General features: G+C 43.5%; 1 long non-coding RNA gene across 1 annotated transcript in view; it reads right to left on the bottom strand.

Annotated features, from left to right (window-relative positions):
* LOC143836057 (uncharacterized) overlaps window positions 1–7063 on the bottom strand; it is a 30299-nt gene that overhangs the window by 19846 nt on the left and 3390 nt on the right. The window lies entirely within an intron of this gene.

Raw genomic sequence — 7063 nt, 5'->3', positions numbered from 1 at the left:
TGCAGAATGTAGAAAATTCTCAACTACCTGCCCACCCACAGTGACTCCAATTCCATGTCCAGATGATTCTCCCCCAACCCCCCCCCCCCCGCCACACATAATTTCTAGTCAAATTTGCCTTCTGACCCCAAAGTATCAATCAGCAGTTCCCTGGGCATGCAAGAAAGGGCACAAGAGTCAAGCTCAGACACAATCCCTTCTGCCCACCTACTTACAATCTGCCTAAATTCACAGCATCAGCATTTCTGTCAGATGGCTCTCTAGCTTCTGCTTAAAAACCTCCAAAGAAAGAGCACTTCCCACCTCCTGAGGAAGCCTGTTCCACTGAAGAACCGCTCTGTCAGGAACATCTTCCATCTCTTGAACCACTGTTAGGGTAGCCTTTTCTAGATTGGGAAATTCTCAGAGAGAGGGCAGAGGCTTGGGTGGAAAGAGATCTCAGTGGGGTATAATGACATGGAGTCCATCCTCCAAAGCTGTCTGATCCCTGCTGCTTGGAGATCAGTTGTTATTTTAGGAGTTCTCCAGGCCCCACCTTTAGGATGGCAACCCTAGCAGCATTATTCTTGCTTTGTAGGATTAAATCCTGTGTAGATGTTTGTCTAGAAGCACATGTTTGCAGCTGTCAATTGAGTATTTTTCACAATGACGCTGTTGACTTTCAGGCTAAAGGCATCATGCATAAACTATAACAATCTCTGAAAGGTACAATGATTATTATAGAGATATTTTTCTACTCAAGTCTGGATGGATGATGCAAATTTTCTGCATATATTTAGATCCTGAAAAGTGAATCTTAGCAATCAAAAATGAGGGTGATATTGTTGCTATGGAACCTTTTCTGTTTTATATTCAATAAAGGCCAAGACCAAATATATTATAAACTGAAATACTGATCATTTTATTTATTTGAAATATGACTAAAAACTAGGATTTCCATTTCTGGATAGGGATATACCTGGAGATTTTGGGAGTGGACCCTGGAGAGGGCAGGGTTTGGGGAAGAGCAAGACCTCACTAGGGTACAATGCTATAGAGTCCACCTTCCAAAGCAGACCTCTGTGTTACTTTAATCATCAATACACGTGCAGCATCCTTCTGCTAGCAAAGAGAAAACCTGTATATTGTGGGGTATGAATTACTGAGACAATACCTTGTGTATACAGGGGTCAAGATGGAGACCAACAAAACCAATAAGGGAAATAAGATTCTTAAACAAGAAAATAAATGTATTAAGTTAACAGAAAGAGAACCAAGTTAACTCAGGTAAATAAAAATAGTGCTACAGAAAGGAAAAACGCACATATTAACTACAAACTCAGTTTAAACTCTTTCTGTAACAAACTACGTGCTACTAAGGGAGAAAATGAAAGAATCAAAGACATATAAGTCTGCTTACTGAGCTCTGGAGAAGTGCTGCAGAATGGAATGGAAAAGTAGAGAAGCCACCCATACAATTGGGATCAAAAACCTGCTACAGGACTGAAGGATGACCTCTTATATAGGAGTGGGAAAGGTATTGACAATGGAATGTGGGAATAATGAAAGTCTCTTGTCCATGAAAGATGAGCTAATTTGAAAAGGGATTTTTGTGTGCATTGTTTTCTCCGTTTTCATTACAGGTTAAAGTATCATGGAGAAGTGGGAGCTACATTTATATAAAACAATCTCTTCCATCTAGGTTTGAGAAGGGAAGCAATTACCAACACCCTTCTATCTACCTTACTCTGCTAAAATTCTTTGGATTAGGCAAACTCAATAAAGGGGGGGGGGGGAGAAAAATGGGCTTTCTGCCTTGATGGAGGAGAGGGTGAGGAATTATTCACTGAGTTGTTTAAACTTCAAATCATTTGACTTCTTGAGATAAAGCTCATGTTGGTCTGAGCTCCTGTCAAGGGCAGTTGGAGAGAAAGTCTCTCTGAGGTTTGCCAAATAATACTACCTCATTTGTCATTACCTCTCAAGGCTGGAGGTTCAACACTTGAAATCAAGTTGAAGATTTTATATTTTAAAAGATAAAAAATGTATAATTTCCCCCTACTTCTCTGGACTACAACAATAATAATTAAAAGTGTGTTTCTTGTGCTACAGCTAGCATTTTACTTCTGTCTGCTATTGTCAGCTGTCTAGTATTAAAGTTGTTTTGGGGAATTGGTGGCAAAGTTGCATTGTTCACAAACGCTGAATTAAAGTTCTTTTGGAGTCCTGCAGAATAGCTATTATTTTCCTGATTTACAAAATCACTAAGAGGGGAGATAGGAAGAGAAGGCTCTTTGTGATAGCCAAGTGTCTTAATTAGGGGTTTTTTTGCCCAGTGTATTGCTACCAACTGATTATACTGAGAGGAAAGCCTTTTATATATATATTTTTTACTGCGGCAAAGAAATATACGCAAAGGAGTTCCCAAATCTGTGCAACAACAATACGATTACATAGTGTTAAATACCCTTTTCTTGGAGTCTGGGAGAGATTATGCCCTTGTGGGTCAGGCCAATAACCTGGGGTCTCCTCCCCCTTATGTCATCTCCCAGGGCCACCCTATAGCTCTTCATAGAATCATAGAATAATATTTATTTATTTATTTATTTATAGTTGGATTTATATACTGCTGTTCGCCAAAAGGTCTCACGGCGGTTCGCAATAAAATATAAAATCACAGTAAAATCACATAAAACCCCATAAATACCCCATTATTACAATAAAAAGATGGCATTCTATTCTATAACTCCCCATACTTTCCCCGCTTGTTCAGAGAGAGGTCAGACATTAATTCTGTAAGAGAGAGAGGAGAGAAAAAACTGGCTGATGGATTAGGGATCTTGGATGGAACCCGGGCTCTGCCCTGGCCTCAACCATACACCTGGCAGAAGAGCTCCATCTTACAGGCCCTGCAGAAAGATGGTAGTTCTGACAGGGCTCTTAGCTCCTCCGGGAGCTGATTCCACCAGGTTGGGGCCAGGACCGAAAAGGCCCTGGCCTTGGTTGAGGCCAGGCGAACGTCCCGGGGACCCGGGACAGTCAGTAGATTCATACCTGCAGAGCGGAGAGCCTAATAGAGTTGGAAGGAACCTTATGGGTCATCTAGTCCAACCCCCTGCACTATGCAGGACACTTACAACCCTATCGCTCATCCACTGTCACCTGCCACCCCCTTAAGCCTTCACAGAATCAGCCTCTCCATCTAGTCTCTATCTAGTCCCTATTTAAAAATTTCCAGAGATGGAGAACCCACCATCTCCCAAGGAAGACTGTTCCACTGAGAAACCGGTCTAACTGTCAGGAACTTCTTCCAGCTGTTTAGATGGAATTTCTTTTGAATTAATATCATCCCATCCGTTCTGGTCTGTCCCTCTGGGGCAAGAGAGAACAATTCTGCTCCATCCTCCATATGGCACTCTATATGGCACCTCTTAGGCCAGCCCACAGTAAGCTACTGACAGGTCCAAAAAAGTTCAAAAGAGCTGCTTGCCTGATCTCTCCCCAACCTCCAATTGTTTACATAAACAGTAGCAACAAACAGTTTTTCCATTCTTCCTCCAGCCTTGATATAAGGACAGTTCGACTCCAGCTATAACAAACATTGCTTCTGTGTGCATGTGCTTATCAAAACAACACATTCCAGAGAAGAACCGGCCACTTTCTCTGCCTGGTAAGAACCAAAGGCTTGAACAAGGACAGCCAATCCCTAATAACTGTATGACCAATTAGAAGGTTGTAATCATTTTCTTTATCATCATGCCATCATTTGCAAAAGCTAGGGATGTCTGCAGCAAAATTTTTCCTGCTAAGGGCAATAGCCTGGGCACTGGGATTCAGACTTCAGTTTCTTTTTTTGGGGGGGGGGAATATAGGGGAAAAGGATGACAGTGGCAAAGTACAGTTGTTTCTCCTACTGTATTCGAAAATTTCAATATAGCGTCTGTGTTTTTCTGGAATTCTAGGACATTCTACAACTGAGCTTTTAAGTTGGCAGCTTCAGCTCTATTTTCCTTCAGCTGGGTATGTACTGTCTTAAGCTCCTTGAACCTTCGTCCTTAAAGTTCCTTGGAAATAACTTCTGCTGTGTTGCTGCTCTTTCTCCAGAAATGGGTATCCCAAAATGAGAATGCTTGGTGGAATTTGTTGAACAACGAGACATGGTTGCTGGCAGTGGGACACAATATAAAAGGGAAATTGTATGTGTTGGGATTTTAATCAGGGACATTGCCAGAGGACTCTCTGTAAAATTGAGCACATCTCTGAGCTGGTGCTCTGTTTCTTCTCAGGCAATACCCAGCAGCCCTTTCAGAGCAGCAAGCCTCCTCTAATGTGGTACTCAGAGGGAGGAGGGTCCAACGGTGCCTCTTTCTCTGGCAGCACTTCCATAAAACAAATAGCCTGCTGTTGACTGGGGCCTGGCCATCACCCCTGTCAACCTGCTGGCCCTTTGCTTCTTCTTGGAGTCTTATCCATGGACGTCCACTGCAACCTCTTTGAGATGGTTTTAGGTTTTGTTTCTCTATCCCTTTTACAAGTCAGAGAGTGGCAACAGATGCCATCTAAAATCTACCAGGGACAGGCCCAATGTTGTGGCCACTAAAATCATGAAGAAGTGCATGGCAGGTCAAGTAGTGGGGCCCTTTGACAGTTCCAGCTAGGAACCTGAAGGTTGAGCAAACTGAAAATAAAATAAGATACATTTTTCTTATTTTCTAGAGCACATAAATAGGATTAATAACAAACAAAAATATCACTAAACATCAATCTACACTATAAAATGTTCCTTGTACAGTTCCCAAGAATAACATTAATGGTTACAAATGCCATGACCAAAGACCAAATACAATTCAAACCAGAGGGTCTTCTTCAGTGGATAAGTAAATAATATATACACATAAGCTCCTTAAACATACAATACAAATGTTTGTTTTCCCTTTCCCTATCCCTTTTACCAGTCAGAGAATGACAACAAACACCATTAATCTAAAATCTCACAGGGAGAGACTTGACATTGGGCTGCTAAAACTATTATTAATTATGTTTGTTATCCACACATTCTGTACAGACTCAGAAAGGAGTGTGCAGCATGCTGAATAATGGGCCCCTTTGACAGTACTCCATTGTCCTCCCTCTGGGTCTCCTGTCTGAGGGTCATTCCTAAAAAGGATAGATGAGTTAAGACTCATCTATCACTTGTCAGACCCAAGATGATTCTCAGTTAACAATGATTGTGTTTATAGGGAGTTACTGGGGGGCTTTCCGCACTCCTTCAAAATCGCACAATGGTTGCCAATTGAAAACGCTACTGATTTGCCGTTATGCACAACGTCGTTGACAATCTGCCACACACCTGAAACCGATCTGCAAAAAGCGCTTCCTTGTAGCGCTTTCAGGGAAATCCCCAAAAGTGGATTCACCTTCCGGAAAGCGCTACACTCCTGCAACCAATCTGCAACAATAGCGGGAAAGTTCTGTGCGTTACCATTGTTGTGGTTTCTACAAAGTCCCTCCCCCTGGCTCTCTCCTCTGATCTTCCGGCGAAGCGATCGCCATTTTTTTTTCTCCGAGCGAGCAGAGATCAACGCACCGGCGAGCCTCCGTTTAGCCAGTGAGGCTTCCCCGGCTGCAATTCCTCTCCAGAGCTGTTTAAAGTCACTAAGCACAAACAACAGAGAAGCCGTTTGCTGATGTATTTTCCCTTTATTTTTCACACTGTTTTCGGCTGAAAATCGCGCCCGTGAGGGGAGGGGATTTTTTTTTCACTTGGGGGGAGCGTGGCAATGATGAAACGGCAGCTCAAACACACCTGCCAGCTGGATGGGTCTCTCCGTTGCAACGAAGCAACACATATTCGTTGCAATGTGTGTGTGTGTGTGTGTTTTTTTTAAAAAACCCTTTCTTAAAGGGAAAGGGGCTGTTTGGGAGCATGCTAACGGCTGCCCATTGGCTGCTTGACGGCCAGGGGCGGGACGAGCTCGGCAATAGCGCTTCCTTTCTAGCGATTTTTGCTGAGACCGGAAGCCTGTGGGAAATGATGGAAATGCAACTGGATTCCACTACAAAGGCAGGTATGCATAACAACGAATTCCACTAATTTAAATGGCGATTTTTCATTCAGCAAACAATTTGCTACAAGGATCCCGGTGCGGAAAGCCCCTGGGGATTGCTTTAGGATGCTTAGGGCTGATCCTGTGTTGAGTGGGGGGTTGGACTAGATGGCCTGTATGGCCTTTTCCAACTCTATGATTCTATGATTCTATTCTAATGCCATTCTGCTCAAATTTTGTTCTGTTAAATACACTTCTATCAATCATTCAGTGCAGTTGGTGAGGACCTGTGGTTCTGGGGTGTTCATGGCCAAATGTGATAATCAGTCAATCTTTTGCTTGCTCCTGGTGGCGCCAAGGGATTTCTGCTTGTTGGGCTTTCAGGGGTTGTGTTATGTTGATAAGACCATGCCCATGGGTTGTGCAGTAGCAGGCACAGCATTTGGGGCAATTAGCACCTTCCCTCAGTGGGCAGCAAAAGCTATGACATAACTCTCATTAACTAAATTATTCCCTGTTTGTGGTGCCTGCAAGTAGTGTCACTTGTGCTGAGCACTTGGTGGCATTCCAGAATCTGGTGAATTGTGGGGTCCCATTGGCTCATGATAAGTCTGAGGGTCCCTCAACCTGATTAAACTATTTGGAAATTCAGTTGGATTCCACTGAGCAGGCAGCACACCTGCTGGAAGATAAACTGCTTGTAATGAGGGCCTTATTACACTGGCTCTGGCATGCACAAAATGTACCTTGAAGGAGCTGCAATCCTTCGTAGGCTATCTTAACTTTGCTTGCTGCTGTGGATTGGGGCCATGGGGAGAGGAAGAAGGGGTGGGGCCAGCAGGGGGATAAACGTATCAGGCTGCCTGGCCAGTTAACCTGGCTGCATAGGACCATTTGCCCCCCTCCCCCTCCCAAATGGGAATAATGCTTGCAGGGCATGAATATGGGCACTGTGGAAGGGGACACAGCGATCAGTTCCTGTCTAACGTGTTTTTCTGTTGTTTCCCTTAACAGTCACAACATGGGGACAGCATCAG

Source organism: Paroedura picta, chromosome 4 (assembly GCF_049243985.1).
Source record: "Paroedura picta isolate Pp20150507F chromosome 4, Ppicta_v3.0, whole genome shotgun sequence".
Classification (NCBI taxonomy): Eukaryota; Metazoa; Chordata; class Lepidosauria; order Squamata; family Gekkonidae; genus Paroedura; species Paroedura picta.
The sequence above is the reverse complement of the archived record's forward strand: the minus strand, read 5'-3'. Positions and strand labels throughout refer to the sequence as shown.